The sequence below is a fragment of the Capsicum annuum genome, chromosome 9 (genome assembly GCF_002878395.1).
Source record: "Capsicum annuum cultivar UCD-10X-F1 chromosome 9, UCD10Xv1.1, whole genome shotgun sequence".
Taxonomy (NCBI): domain Eukaryota; kingdom Viridiplantae; phylum Streptophyta; class Magnoliopsida; order Solanales; family Solanaceae; genus Capsicum; species Capsicum annuum.
The window spans coordinates 145,084,206-145,100,465 of record NC_061119.1 but is presented as its reverse complement, the minus strand read 5'-3'; positions in this window follow the sequence as shown (position 1 = coordinate 145,100,465).

The following is a 16,260-nucleotide window of genomic DNA, read 5'->3' as shown; positions in this document are numbered from 1 at the left end:
CTTTCTCTAATCTGCTGAATCTTTTACATTGCATCATGCACCAAATCTGTCCCTATCAAAGTAGTTTTACCAACTTCAAACTAACCAATAGGATATCTACATATCATACCATAAAAAGCCTCAATATTTGAATACTTCAGTGATAGTTGTTATTATATGCACTCAATCAAAGGAAAGTAGTCATCCCAACTACCCTTGAAATTAAGTACACATGCTTTTAACATGTCCTATAAAGTCTAAATAGTTATCTCTGCTTGTCCATCTATGTATGGGTGAAAAGCTATATTGAGATTAACTTGGGTACCAAGACCCTTCTGAAAAGTCTTCCAAAAATAAGAGGTAAATTGGGTACCTCTGTCTGAAATAATGGTCAAGGAGACTTTATACAATTTCACCAATTCCCTAAGGTAGAGTATTACATAATCATCAACTGAATTTGCAGTGTTAACTGGCAAGAAATGGGCTGACTTAGTCATTCGGTCCATAATAACCCAAATGGAATCATGTTGATGATGTGAATGAGAAAATTCTATAATGAAATCTATATTTACCACCTCCCACTTCCAAGTGGGGATACTAAATTCTTGAAATGTGACACTCGATCTCTGGTTCTCAACCATAATTTGTTGGAAATTTGTACACTTAGCCATGAATTTTGTAGTATCCAACTTCATGGCATTCCACCAATAGACTTCCTGCAAATCACAGTACAGCTTAGTGGCACCCTAGGTTAATAGAATACTAAGAAATATGAGCTTTGATAACATCTGCTGCCTTAAATTATCCATATATAGAACATACAATCTGCCCTGACAGAGAAAAACACCATCTCCCCTTTGGGAAAAAACCTTAACTTTCTGATTTTGAATTACCTCCTTCAACTTAAGCAAAATAGGATCTCTATCTTACTTTTCTTTACCTTCAGAACAGAAGAATATTTTTAACCTCTTGGAACCCAAACACTGCCTTTGGCTGAATCAACCAACAAAACTCCTATCCTGGAGAGTTGATGAACATCCCGAACTAACTCATTCATATTATTTTCAATATGAACAATGTTCCCCATAGATAATCTGCTAAGGGCATCGGCCATAACATTGGCCTTACCTGAATGGTACAAAATACTCATATCATAATCCTTCAATAACTCTAACCACCTTCTCTAACAAAGATTTAGTTCTTTCTGACTAAACACATACTGATGGCTTTTGTGATCAGTAAACACATCAACATTGACCCTATAAAGATAATGCCTCTAAATCTTTAAGGCAAATACAACTGTTGCCAACTCAAGATCATGAGTCAGGTAGTTCTTCTCATGAGGCTTGAGTTGTCTAGAGGCATATGCTATAACCTTGCCTTATTGCAACAAAACATAACCAAGGCCAACTTTGAAAGTGTCATAATAAACCAAAAAAACATCTGAACCATATAGTAGAGTAAAAAATGGATCAGAGGTGAGTCGAGTCTTTAACTCCTGAAAACTCTTTTCATATGAATTAGACCACTAGAATTGGTCTTTTTCAGAGTCAGTCTGGACATAGAGGAAATAAAAGAAAATCCTTCAACAAACCATCTATAGTAACCATCTAAACACAAGAAACTCCTGATATATGATGGAGAGATAGGTCTGGGCTAGTTCCTTACTGCTTTGGTTTTTTAGGATCAACTCAAATGCCTTCAACAGAAATGATGTGACCATGGAAAGCTATTTATTTCAAAAAAAATTAACACTTATTGAACTTAGTGAATGACTAATGATCTTTGAGAGTCTGCAAAACAATCCTTAAATGGCCTACGTGCTCACCCTCACTACAAAAGTAAATAGGGATGTCATCTATAAGGACTATAACGAATATGTGAAAGTACTGTTTGAACACCCTGTTCATCAAGTCCATAAAAGTTGCATGAGCATTCGTTAGTCCAAAAGACATAACTATAAATTCAAAGTGACGTACCGAATTTTGAGGGTTGTCATCAAAATATAACATTCTCTGATTCTAAGTTGATCATAGCCAAAACTGAGGTCTATCTTAGAGAAGTAGTATGCACCTAAAGTTGGTCAAATAAGTCATCAATCCTAGGGATAGGATACTTGTTCTTAATTGTGACTTTGTTCAACTGATGATAGTTGGTGCACATTCTGATTGAACCATCTTTCTTGAGTATGAAGAGAATTAGAGCACCCCATGGAGAGACAATAGGCCTGATAAAACCCTTATATAGGAGATTTTTCAAATGTCCTTTCAATTCCTTAAGCTTGGCTGGATCCATTCTTTAAGGTGGAATTGAAATAGGAGGGGTATTTAGAAGGAGATCTATTCAAAAATTGATTTTCCTCTTGGGAGGAACTCTGAGCAAATCTTCAAGAAATACTTCTGGGAACTCATTCATTACTAGAATTGAATTGAGACTCGAGATTTCAAAACTGAGCCTTTGTCTCGAATAAGAAATAGATGCACCCATTGGAGATCATTTTTTTGCCTTCAGGAAAGAGACAAACTGACCTATAGGCACTGAGGTACTACCCTTCCCTTCTATGACTAGCTTATTTAAGAACTAAAACTGAACTATTTTTTTTCTACAATCAACTGAGGCATAGCAAGAGTGGAGCCAACCCATATCAATAATGATATCAAAATCGATCATCTCTAGCTCTATAAGATAAATTCAAATGACTTTTTTCCATATTATGACTAGGAATTTATGTATACCTACTTGGCTATCACTGAATTACCGATTGGAGTAGAAACTAAGAAGGGTTCTGCTAGAGTTTCAGGACTGCAACAAAATCTACAGCTATATTGGGATTCACAAAAGAAAGCCACAAAAGTGAAGTGTTGCTTATAATTTCTACTTCTGTCATATTGTCTATTGTAGTGAGTTGTTGTGCAATAGCAAGATTGATATTATCCATCTTGGTTTCTGTATTATTGTTCTTTTCCTCCCTTTTGTTTCTTTGTTCTTACTGTTATTGTTCACTATTATTATTCCTATGTGATGTTGTGTAGTAGTTGTGCTACTGTTATTCAGCATACTTTTTGCAGTTATTAATCCTCTTTCTTTATTGATTTGGTGCATCTGTTTACTTATATTCTCTTTTTCAGGCCCACAACCCTTGTTGGTTTCTTTTTGTTATATGCTAATTTGTTGTGTACCTTTCTGTTATTTCTCCTTCTCATAAGTAGAGTGTATTTCCCCAACTTCTTAACCTTCATTTTGCAACAACTTAAAAGGATTTTCAGTGTTGATTCCCTATTGTTTCTGGTTTATATTTTCCTTTGTTTCAGCAATTAGCTTATTTGAATCTTTATCCATCTTGAACCCCCAGCTAGTATGATTCCATCTAGCTAAATACCATCATCTCCTTTGTATATCTCCATGGTATAGGTGGCTTATCTTTTTCCTCCTTATTATTATTTGTTTCTCCCCTAGTCTCTTCTTATATTGGGTTTCTCAATTTGAGGTATAAAATTCTACAGTCTTCTTCTCCATGGCTCTACAACTCGCGAGATTGGCAATATTTGGGCATTGTATCATACTGAATCTTGATTTTTTGGACTCTTACCTCCTTAGTTTTGTCATTAACTACCTATAGCTCCACATAGTCAAGTAGCTTTGCAACTAAGTTAACTTGCATAGCTAGGTCAAATTTTATTTATTTTCTAAGGCTAAAGAAAATAAAGATTCTTTCATAAAAAAGGTAGGAAGGAGGTTAGAGAAAGAAATTTACGTTATTGTCTGGGTAGTTTCTTTATTAGGATTAAATTTGGCATCATAAATAAGGTGTCTCAATTAGTATGTCACTCCATACTTAACAATGATATAATAAACATTCTTGGGTATCATGTTAATAAAATCCTCTATCAAATTAAATGATAGTAGAATATGTCTATTTCTACGAAAACCTATTTTACAATCTCATTTTATTTTTCATTGCTAGGAATTTGTATTAAGGTCATCAAGCTTCGGCCATCCATAGGAGAATTTACCAACAATTGCCAATTGAAGATCCTTAATAACATTCATCCATTGCACTTTTTCCTCCGTCTAAGTGATTCTGGGAATTCCACTTTTGAATTCTATGAGATTCATTGTAATTACATCTACATTTGGTTTCTTCAATTACTGAGAAAAGGTTTAACAAGGTCTACAAATTTTATCTTATTGATATGATTCTACAAATTTTATCTTATTGATATGATCTGCAGAACTTTTCTTGTTGATTTTATTTTGCAAAGTACTACCGCTAGGAAAAATAATAGGATCAATAGGGAAACTAAGTTTGTGTGGTGATTTAGGATGGTAGAGTTCAGAAAAATTTGTTATTTATGTACCAGCAAACTGTCGGTTAGCCGGAATTGACTGACCAGTAGCCAAATTGGCCATAAAAGTGGTGGCAGTCAAACTTTAGGTTAGCAGTCGCTAGGTTTGGCAGTTAGACTTTAGGTTGGCAGTTGCTTAAAGCCAAACCAAACAATATCAAATATTATTGATTTTCTGAAAGTTTTTTGTATCAATAAATACAATACAAGTGTGTATAGGAAAAAGTAACAATATTTTTCAATTATTTAAAAATACAAATGATGCAGTCAGCTACAAATTCAAATATAAACAAATGAAATTACAAATACAAATACAATATACGGTCAACTTAAGAAATACAAATACAAATAGTTCTTTAAAAATACAAGTGCATCAACGAAAATAGAATACTAATACAAATACAGTTCTTTAAAATACAACTAAGAATTATATAAAATATATATGATGGTGTGAACTATAAAATACAAATACAATTGTATCAGCGAATACAAAAATATAAATGATGATGCGGACGATAAAATACATACAAATACAAGTGAAAATTATAAAATACAAATACAATTGTATCAATGAATATAAAATTTTGAATGATGATGTGCATACAAATACAATAAACAGTTGTGATATTCTCATTATCACCCATGGTTGTGCTCGACACAGGCACATTTTTCAAAAATATAAAATAGAATCAAAAAAATGAGAAAGGAAAAAAAACACAAAAAGCAAAAAGGAAAAAGGAAAAAAAAGAAATAGAAGCTAGAGATAGAAGAGAGAAAAAGAAAAAGCGAAAAGAAAGAAACCAAAAAACAAAAATAGAAAAAAAATGAAAATAGAAAAGAAAAAGAAAAAAAGAAAGAAAAAGAAAAAACCAAAAAAAAAAGAAAAAAAATAGAGAAATAAAAGTTAGAAATAGAAGAGAGAGAAAAAGTGAAAGGAAAGGAAAAAAAAAGAAAAATGAAAGACACAAAAAAAAGAAAAAAATACCAAAGAAAGAAGAGAGAAAAATAAGGGAGTATAAGGACCTTCTAAAGTATTGTTATTTTTGTTATATCACTCAAATTTTTAAAATTTTTGTTATTTAGGTTAATTAAAGACTTAAAATTGTTATACTCTATAGCTTTGCCTATTTTTTTGGTCTGTGTTTGTCCATTAATTTATGGGTTTGTCTTTTGAATAATTAGAGAAGAATCCACCACCAAAAGGATACTTTTTCAACATGTTGTATTAATAGGGTATGTCCAAAAAACATGCACGCCCTATTGGAGTTTTGACTTTCATCTTCTTATCATATTTGAGTTTTATTTTTTTGAGTAAAGTCAAAATATTATCATAACTACTTTTATTTTTCTATAAAAGAAAAATTTTATATATTTGGCTAACATTTTTCTCAGGGAAAAGATTTTGTACCTTTATTGAAGATCACTCTTTTTATTCCATAATACAATAGTATTCACAATCTACTCGTTTAAGAGTCTTGTTTATTGAGAAATTTTTCTCCCAATTTTAAGCTTTTTGATTTAGTTTCAATATAGACTTGTTGGCAATGATATCAAATAATATGTCTTTTTAGTATAGTTTTTTTGTCATCAAATTTACCGTCGCGATGGCTTGCAACTAATAGCTTCCGTATGACGAGCGCTACCAATTTCGAACCCAACACACCCACCGCATGACGAGTGCTACCGTGAGAAGGTGGCCTTGGATGGTTTCAAGTGGGGTAGAGGTAGACCGAAGAAATACTAGAGGGAAGTGATTAAACGTGACATGGAGCAATTACAGCTGACTGAGAACATGACCCTAGATAGGAAGATATGGAGGAAAAACATTAGGATAGAGGGCTAAGTCGTGTGGGCGAGTAGGCAGTAGTTAGGAGGGCTTTGGTTATGATAATGTTCAATATTTTTTGGGATGTTGTGCATAGGTTATTTTACTATGTCCCATGCCTTGGATTTTTTTTTTTTGTATATTGTTCTTTTCCTGTGCCGGGGGTCTATCGAAAATAGTCTCTCTACTTTTTTGGAGATAGTGGTATGGACTGCGTACATTCTACCCTCCCCAAACCCCATGATATGAGAATACTGGGTTTGTTGTTGTTGTTGTTTGTCACTTGAAGTTTTTTTAAGAAAATAATAATTTTAGTTTTTCTTTATTTTGCACTTTTTTTGTATTAATTATTTTGTGCGAAATTTATAAAGATCTGATTTATGATACAAGCATCCCTTACTTGTTCCTTCCTCTAATAAACACTCAACTAATCAAGACAACAAGAGTAAATTTAAAGAAAATAAAGTAAAAAAGACTTCAAAAGTGAGCTTGGATAGTTTATCGCTGCTCTCGATCACCAAATCATTTTTCATTCTACTAATTTGTACCCATATCAATATGTATAAATTTTTATACAGCACAGTTCTTGAAGAAATAATTACAATCCAAGTTTGAATATCCTATGTCTAAACAAGGAATAATAACTTTTTGGTACATAGAATTGAATAAATAAGAATATCTTATGCAATTGTTTTAAGAAAAAAAAGGCATGAACGTATCAGTTACAAAACAAAAGGCCCAAGTTTAGCCTACTTGACAAAAAATAACTTGTCATCCTTTTTATTTCCACTTTATAGCCATTAGAGCAAATATCTCAAATTTCATAAAATTAGCTTGAGTACTCTCTTTTATCTTCTTCTTTGTATCATTATACTTTCTATTTTTTGATTCGTCTTTCTAACCCCATAACTTTTTTTTCTCAGCTTACTCCAATCTTTTATAGAAAAGAACCCAACACACATTCTATTTCTTTTCCTCTAGTTCTTCATTTTTTTCATCTGAATTTAGCTCGTTGAGTTAGATTCTTGATAATTTATTTCATTTTCACTTATTGTGACTGTGGGATTGCTTTGAAATCATATTGAAGAAATATCCGATTGAAATTTCTTCTCATTTTTTTCGCCATATTAGCCAACATGTTTACATTATGTATGAATTTTAGATTTTGTTCTTTTGAGTTCTTTTAAATTTGTGAACTTTTTTTTGCTCATTTTCTTTCTTTCTTTCTTTTGGGGTGCCCTTTTAGTAGTGATTAAAATGCATTGTTGAACATAGTATGTTACCTTTCGAAGATGAACTTTGACATTCTACAATTATGGAAGAACGTCTCTCTGTAAATTATTTCGACAACACTTTATAATTCTTAAAGAGTTTTTGCTAGATTAATTTTTCTCTTACTCACTACTTCCACATTGGTCATGTGATGAAGTAAAAGAAAAAAATTAAATGTATTTTGAAGTTAATTGGTAGGGGATTCAAATTTGATTCTAATTTTATTATTGATGTTATTGATTTTTCTTCTTTTTTAATTTTAGCTAAAGGATGTACAAAATGTGCATAGATTCTCTATAATTATTTTATAAAATGTGAATTCGTATAAGATTTATATAGAAACTGCATAGGATTTATATAGAAATTGTTTAATTATTGTGTAGAATATGTATATGTATGAGATGTGTATAGAAACTGTACAATTATTGTATAGAATATATATTCAAATAGTTATTGCTGCTAAAGGCAGTATAGAATGTGTATACAAATTGTATAATTATTGTATAGAAGATGTACATGTATAAGATTTCTATAGAAACTGTATAATTATTGTATAGAATATGCATCTGAATAATTATTGCAGCTAAAGGTTGTTAAATTGCATATAGAAACTATATAATTGTTGTATAGAATATGTATTTTGTATATGATATGTAAAGAAATTATATCATTATTATATAGAATAATTTATATAAGATCTGTAGAAATTGTATCATTGATGTATAAAATATGTATATGCATCATTGTTATATAAAATATGTCAATTTTGTATAACAAATAAAAATACACTATATTTATATCTAATTGATGAAAAAAAGAGTTGCAATTACAACATTACAAAATTGTATTTGATTGTTTAAAAATAACTATAAAATTTTATTTGATTATTTTATTGATAGAATTACAAAAACAACAGGAAACAATCTTTTAAAAAAAATGAGCACAACCAGGAAAAGGAAAAAAAAACAAGACTAGCGGAAAAAAGGTACAAAGAAAAAACAACAAAAAAGAATAAGCAAACAAAATAGAAAGCAAAGTGGGCAAGTGGTTAGCAAAAGTGGCGTGACTAAAATATGAGAATACCAATTCTTTGGCCATTCGATTGGAACTAGTTTTCACAAAATGGTCACTATGTCCTTTCCCCATGTAACGATCCAAAATCACCTCCTAGAACGTCACACGGTGCTTAGGGCTACAAGTAGCCCCAAGCTAACCCTTTGAGCCTATCACTTCTCATAATAACTCATTCAAGAAAAAGTATACAAAACACTGGCACTGTCATTCAAATAAAAGGAAATATGAAGATAATACTCGGTACAAATGACTACAATACTGGAAATCTCAACACAACCACAGTCTGATAACTAGTCTAACAAAGCCTCTACTACTCCATGAACTCGAGAGCCGTTGGGATGGCCCCCAAATGACTCAAACTGAACTGAAAGTAATAACATAAAAACTCGAATACTGAAATGTCTAAAGATAGGTCCTCGAATCATGAGGACTCACCACTGGGGAGATGTAGACAAAGGTGCTCAGAAATCACTGACGAAGCTGGGAATGAGCACCTGAACCTACATTATAAGATAATGTAGCACATAGACGTATATGTAGATCAGCACTTGGGAATGTACTGAGTATGTGGGGGTGTATGCATTTATATAAAACAACATCAATGCTCTTTAATCAAATTATGCATGCAATAAGTAATGACTCACATGGCTTGACTAAGTATAAAATGTAAAGCTCATGAATCATGTAGAATGGAGCGTGTAACACAAATCTCGTGAGTCATCATAGTTTAACTTTGAAACATACTTGAAGGCATTTCATTCACTGTAGGAAAATATCTCGTTTCAAGCTTTAGAAAAATCATTCTATCTCAATGGAAAGGTACTCTAGTTTAGGGAAATAACTTATCTCATAGCTTAAGAGAAAATACTTATATCAAGGGAAAATACTTTAATCTTAGGGAGAAAATCTGCAACTTTACTATTAGAAAAATAACTTGTATCAAGGGAGGTTCTCTAAACCGACATAAACCATCCGAGCTACATGGAGTCCAACGTTTTGTCCTCCTAAAGAAGAGACCCCACGTTGGGGAGAAGAGTCATACTCTTTCTAGGGAGTATAACCTCAATTCATTGATCACTTATCTCGGCCTCGGGCCTAATATCTCGGTCTTAGGCCCAAAATCTTCAACCTACGGTGGCACATATTTTTGGGGTAAGAAACCGCAGTAACTTACCTAACTCGGTGTTAAATATTACTCCCTTTAGTTTATCTCGCTCATCTCATCGAAATCCACTTTAAAAATAGTCTCATGGTTCATCAAGAACCCAACAATCAAATTTGTAATCTCATGTAGTAAAGTGGATTTCAAAACTCCATGACCATTAGGTCAAAACATTTCTCAATAATCTCAGAATACTCAAATCATGGGTGCTTATAGCGCAAGAGTTCATAAAATTACAAATCTCAAGTAGGGCTCAATATCCCATAATTCAATCTCAAGTTAAAACTCATCAAAAGAATAATAGATAGCATATAGATTCATAACTCATGTAAAAATCTGGAAATTTCAGCAATTTGTCTCAAAATCTCAACATACTCATATACTTCAATATCTCAAACATTTCAACTATTAATTTCTCAAGGATTAAAATCATGGGGTATAGACCCAGCTGCAATTTCTCAAGAAAACAAGTGAAAATCATGCCATTAGACTCTCAATTCATGGGAAACATCAAAATATTATAATCAATAAAAATGGGTGATAAATCCTAATTCAAATTCATGTAAAATCTCATAGATTGCAGAAAATCATAGTTTAAATATGCCTTTGAGGACAAGGATGAAAGGATTACCCTTGTTCAAAACCCCACATACCTAAAATTATGAAATTGGATGAACAAGCTTGCTTTAAACTCTTCTTCTTACTCTTGAGAGAGGGTTCTTGCAATCCTTGAACTTGGGAAACTTAAATCTCAACTCAATTTGTAGAATCCATGATGAGTTACTGTATTTCTTGGAGAAGGGTTTTAGATTTGATCTTGAGGGAGAAACCCTAGCTCTCTTGTGTTTTGGATGATGACTGAAGCCATTTGCTTCATCTGGAATATATCTGGTTGATAAAATAATAAAATACCAAAAAACCCTTTTAAAAATGAGCTAAAATACTGAACGGGATCTGCGATGATCATAGCGATGGTCCGTCGCAAGTCCGACGGTCCGTAGGGTCATCCATCGCACGATGATCGGAAAAGAGACATACTGACTCAATGCGACGGTCGGATCAACGGTCCATTGGATCGTCCGTCGCACGATGGCCAGGATGAGACCACACTGCCTTAGTGGCGATGGTCTCAGCGACGGTCCGTCGCAGCCTTGACAGTCTGTCGTCCTGGACGTTGCACTTGGACCAGGAAAAGAAGTTTCTACCTTGGTCACGATGATCCGTCGCAAACTCGACGGTCCGTCGGATCGTCCGTCGCACTTGGGCTATTCCGACAACTCTCAGTAAAACGGCCATAACTTCTCACCCCAATGTCGGGTTTGGACAAAATTGGTATCGTTGGAAAGCTAATTCAATTCTCTACATGAAAAAAGGTTAATTTTGAAAAAATTCTATATGGTTTAAATACCAATCACTTGGGAAGTCTCTTCTCAATATTTTAGGGCCGGAATTACATTTTATTTGACACGCTCTAAGGCCCGGACTACAAGAAAACTTTACGGGATTTTACACCCCATTGTTGTTTTTTTTTGCATTCTATATGAAATCGTAATGGAAAAATTACACAAAGTAGGATACCTAAGACTATAATTACAATAAATAGCGATACTTTCTCAAAATTACAATTTATAGCAATAACAATATTTTATCCATTAACTAGAGAAGCGCGTGTGTTTCTCACACTATTTTACATTTTTCCTATTTCACTTCCCTCCAATCTGATGTATATTCTACTCTTTTTTTTTTTAATTTTTTCTTTTTTCTCTCAATTTGTTAATAAACACTGTGCTCCATCAAATAAGGGAGGTTGATATTTACAATTATTGCATATAATCTCTTCCTTATAATTTATATTTTTTTTGATTTATTTCGTCAACCTTCTTCTTTGAGTTTTTTGGGGGGGTGATTTTTTTTTTTATTGAAAGATTGTAATGGTTTGCTATAATGGCAGAACACGCACATCGTAGAAGTTCAATTAGAGGTATACCACCGGTGAATCTAGTTTTTGATGAATTACCGTCATTTAGTCTTGGTTTAACACAAGATGAAGATATTAAGTTGATTTCTACACCTATTCACTTGAACAGAGAAGTTAGCATAGAGTAGGTGAGATCGAACCGACATAACAATCCAGAGAAGATTGTGAAAATCATGAAATGAAAAGCATTGAGAAAACCTTCATCTCCAAAATCTCAAAAAGTGTAAAAATCTGTGAAAAAAAGGAAGTCAAACGAAAAGGGCGAATCAAGTAAAATATCAAGCCCTATTTATCAAAATTCATCTAATTATGAATCTGAAGATGATAAAGTGGAAGAGGTAGTTTGTATTTGTATGCTTCTAGATTATGGATAATCTGTAGATATATGTATATTTTTAAATACATTTGATTATTTTTTGTATTTATTTTTCAGTTACTGTAAGCTATGGAATTGTATTTATTAATGTAAAGATATGTGTTTGTTACTGTTTAGTTATGTAATTTATATTTTTCAATGTTAAGATATGTATTTGGTACCGTTTAGATATGCAACTATATTTTGTTAGTGCTAAATATGTATTTGATATGCAGTTGTATTTGCTATTCATTATGACTATGATATGTATTTTGTAAATACATATGAGTTTATTTATGTATTTTTATATTTGATAGCATACAATTTGGTGTCAGGCATGTATTCTGAAAATACATATGTTAAGATATATGTGTTTGTTGTAATGTAATATGTATGAAGTATTTAGAAAATACATATGTGGCACTGTTTAGATATGTAATTGTATTTTTTAATGTTAATATATATATATATATAAAATTCCATTATATGTGTTTGTTGTAATGTAGTATATATGATTTATTTAGAAAATACACGTGAGTTTATTTTATGTTTTGTTGTAATATAATATGTATGATGTAATAGAAAATATATGTATAGTATGTATTTTAACAATATAGCTTTCTATATTTTTTTGGTTTATAGATGATGCGTGATCAAATATTCATGGTAAGAGTACATCCAAAGTTTGCACCACATATAGGATGTCACACAGTCAACTACATTAAAGAACGTATTAAGGTAATATTATCGAAGGAGCAGTACAAGATTTTTCGCTTTAAGAGTATATTTGGTGTCTACATGAAGAAGAATAAAAAGAATTGTGTGGTTCAAGAAAAGAAGAAGATAAGGCACAAAGTGATGATGAACCACCAATGAGGCCTGTTAGAAAAATCGAGATAACAGAAGACATTGAAGTGCTTGATGTTTGATGTTTGATGTTTATTTTTAATGTTTTGTATTTGAAAACAGTTAACTTTAGGTGGACAAAGAAGTAGTTGAATATTTCTTAAGTTTCACATATTACTTTTATGTTGAATATTGAAAGTTTTATAGAACTTGACAGTTATATTTTGATTTTGATTATTGATGTTGAATCAACTAAAACTGAATGCTCGTGGTTAGCTTATGTTTCTGTTAGACATATGTAGTTCTTCATATGTATTTTTTTAGTTATACATATGTATTTTTCCAGTTATACAGTTCTACATATGTATTTTTTCAGTTATGCATATGTATTTATGAAAAAATGCATGTGTATTTGCTAGTTTTGCCTTTGTTTTTATGGGGCTGCATATGTATATATTGATTTACATATGTATTTTCAATTCTTCATAGATTTTTATAGATGTGCATATATATTTTATAGGTTTATATATGTATTTTTTCAGATTTTTAATGTTTGCATATGTAGTTTCCATATTTTTAGGTTTATATATGTATATTTCATGTTTTTGTAGTTCTTTATTGGTTGTGTTGAATTCAATAATTCAAGAATCCATCATTTGATATCAATTAACAACAAGAACTCTCACATAAACTTCTTTGCCTGCCACAACATTAACTTAAGTTATATACTATTAGCAGTTAAAGATGAAAGCCTCAACACTGATGGGATTAAAATTGGAGTATCAACCAACATCAAAATTTTAAGAATTGTCATTCAGGCAGCTAATGATTGTATTGCCATGGTCACTGGAAGCAAAAATATTGACATATCCGCATATGTATTTTATAAATGTGCATATGTATTTTATAGGTCTTTATATATTTTTTTTCAGATTTTTAATATTTGCATATGTAGTTTCAAGAATTTTAGGTTTATATATGTATATTTCAAGTTTTTGTAGTTTTTTATTGGTTCTGTTGATGTATTTATTGATTACATATATAATGACGTTGTATCAATGACGTCTTATGTTTAATATCACAAATGTTATACATATATAGATGATTTTGTTCATATTGTATAATATGTATATATTTGTATCAATGTATTTAATTAGAATCAAATACATTCATTTATTCATAATGAACTAAAATAACTATCAAGTACAGTAACACAAACACAACAATTTTACGATTTAACATTCAAATACTTGAAACATATAACTTCAAATGTATGACTCACATTATTGTCAATGAAAAAATTCAAGATTTATTTTTTGACTGAATACATCAAAAAATGTATCATTTATTATATTTCCTACATGAACGCCTATTGTGACCCTTGAACCCACGTGCACTACAAGAATTTGATGTTTTTCTTTCCGAATATATCCCTTCCTGATTTTTCACGATCTTTCTTTGGAGGTCCGAGAAGGGGGCGTTTGTATTTTAGGGGAAAAACTACTTCATCCAATATGCTTTGTGGAATTACCCACAAATCTTTGTATGGGAGAGGAAAAATTGAAACATCATATGTTCTCAATACTGTTTTTGGCTTGCATAGATCAGAGCAGTATGGTTCCTTCTTAAAATTCTTCCTATCCAGGACTGCACAAGCATGCACACGTGATATCTCGTCCAACTGAAATGCATTGCAAGAATATTTTTTCTCCTTTATGCAAACAATAAAATGTTTCTCCTTGTCATGTACTATATGGACATACTCTGTGGCCGGTACAACCTAAAATGTTTTAAAGAAAATTAATTAAAAAACTCAAAATCATTTAGACATATGTAATTTTCAGTTTAGCCTATGTATTTTTCAATTATTCATATGTATTTACAGGTCACTATATGTATCTACAGTTCAGAATATGTATTTTTTCTATTTCTGCATATTTATTTAGAGTTATTTATATATAAGTTAATTATACAGTAATTATTTCTTACTGAAATCAGATGTACAATAAGTCATAATATACAACTATCAAAATAAAATACAATTAAATATATTAATTATACAAATGCAACTACAACATACAATTAAACTCAAAATTGCACATACTATGCACAGATTAACTCAAAATATACGACGACAATATTCATGTCAAAAATAAATTTCATATAATATACATTTGTTAAATAATCTGGTTGAAATTAACACATAAGTTATCACTATATTCATGTTAAACACAATCAGCAAAAAAAAAAAATACGAAACTGCTAAACACATACCAATGAAAATCAATTTTTTTATCAAATACGAATTAAGATCAAATAACATTCAAATTGAATAAAGAATAGTTTTAGATCAACTTTTCAAATTAGAAAACGAGAAGGGAAAATTTTACGTTGAAAAAAAGTATTTGGCACAGAACATGGATGCTAAAACTGACAAAATTCATATACGAAGTCAAATATTGAATTCTACAATTGTAATCGCAGTGTTGTTAAACGCTATTCAACTATTTTCGCTCAAAAATTGATGAAATTCAAATAAAAAATCGAGTTAGTTTTCAGTAGTTGTATTTGCAGTGTTGTTTTTTTGAATTTTTTTTTTTAATTTCGACGCTCATCAACAATAGATTCTTCGACCTATTTTTTGAAATTGTTTTGGATTGCTAATCATGAAAAACGCATTTGAATTTTGAATAAAGTTGCTGTAAAATAACAGCAACGATTAAAAAAAGTCATATAAGGAAAAGGAATCCCCATAATTAACATGGCATGAATTAAGGGACTGTTTTTCCTTATTTATTTCTAATTGATTGGAGTTAAAAAAGAAACTGTTATTCAATTTGTATATATATTTATATAACAAACTTTATCTAAAATACAAAATACAACTTGTTACTTTTCGTAATTATGAAACTTTTCATAATTATGAAACAGTTGCTATAAAAGTTCTAATTATAGCTATAAGTTTAATACTTATGAAATTTTTCCAGTAGTAATACGTCATTCTAGTACAAATGATAAAATAAAATAATTCCTAAATTGATTAACACCTCAATATCCCAAAGATTGTTTATTCTGATCCACTTACCGAATGAACCTTTAATTTCTTCTTAGCGAAAATGTCAACATGAATAAATTGAAGTAGCATTTAAAATGATCATGCTTGCTTGGTAGCCATATTTTTTTTTGCCTTTTCAACTGACTGATTTGCATGAAAGTTGAAAAAGAACACTTTCTCCTTGCCAAATATTTAGTTTATTTGACAAGTTGAATTTATTTGAAAGTATTTAATAAAAAAGGGAAGTCATCTATTACTTTTTCTTCTTCAGATTGACAAACCCTTAAAAGTTTTTCTTTTAAAGAAAAATTTCGAGTAACAAATGGAGCGTAAACGGCGACGTTAACAAAAGAAACAGTTCGCCTTGT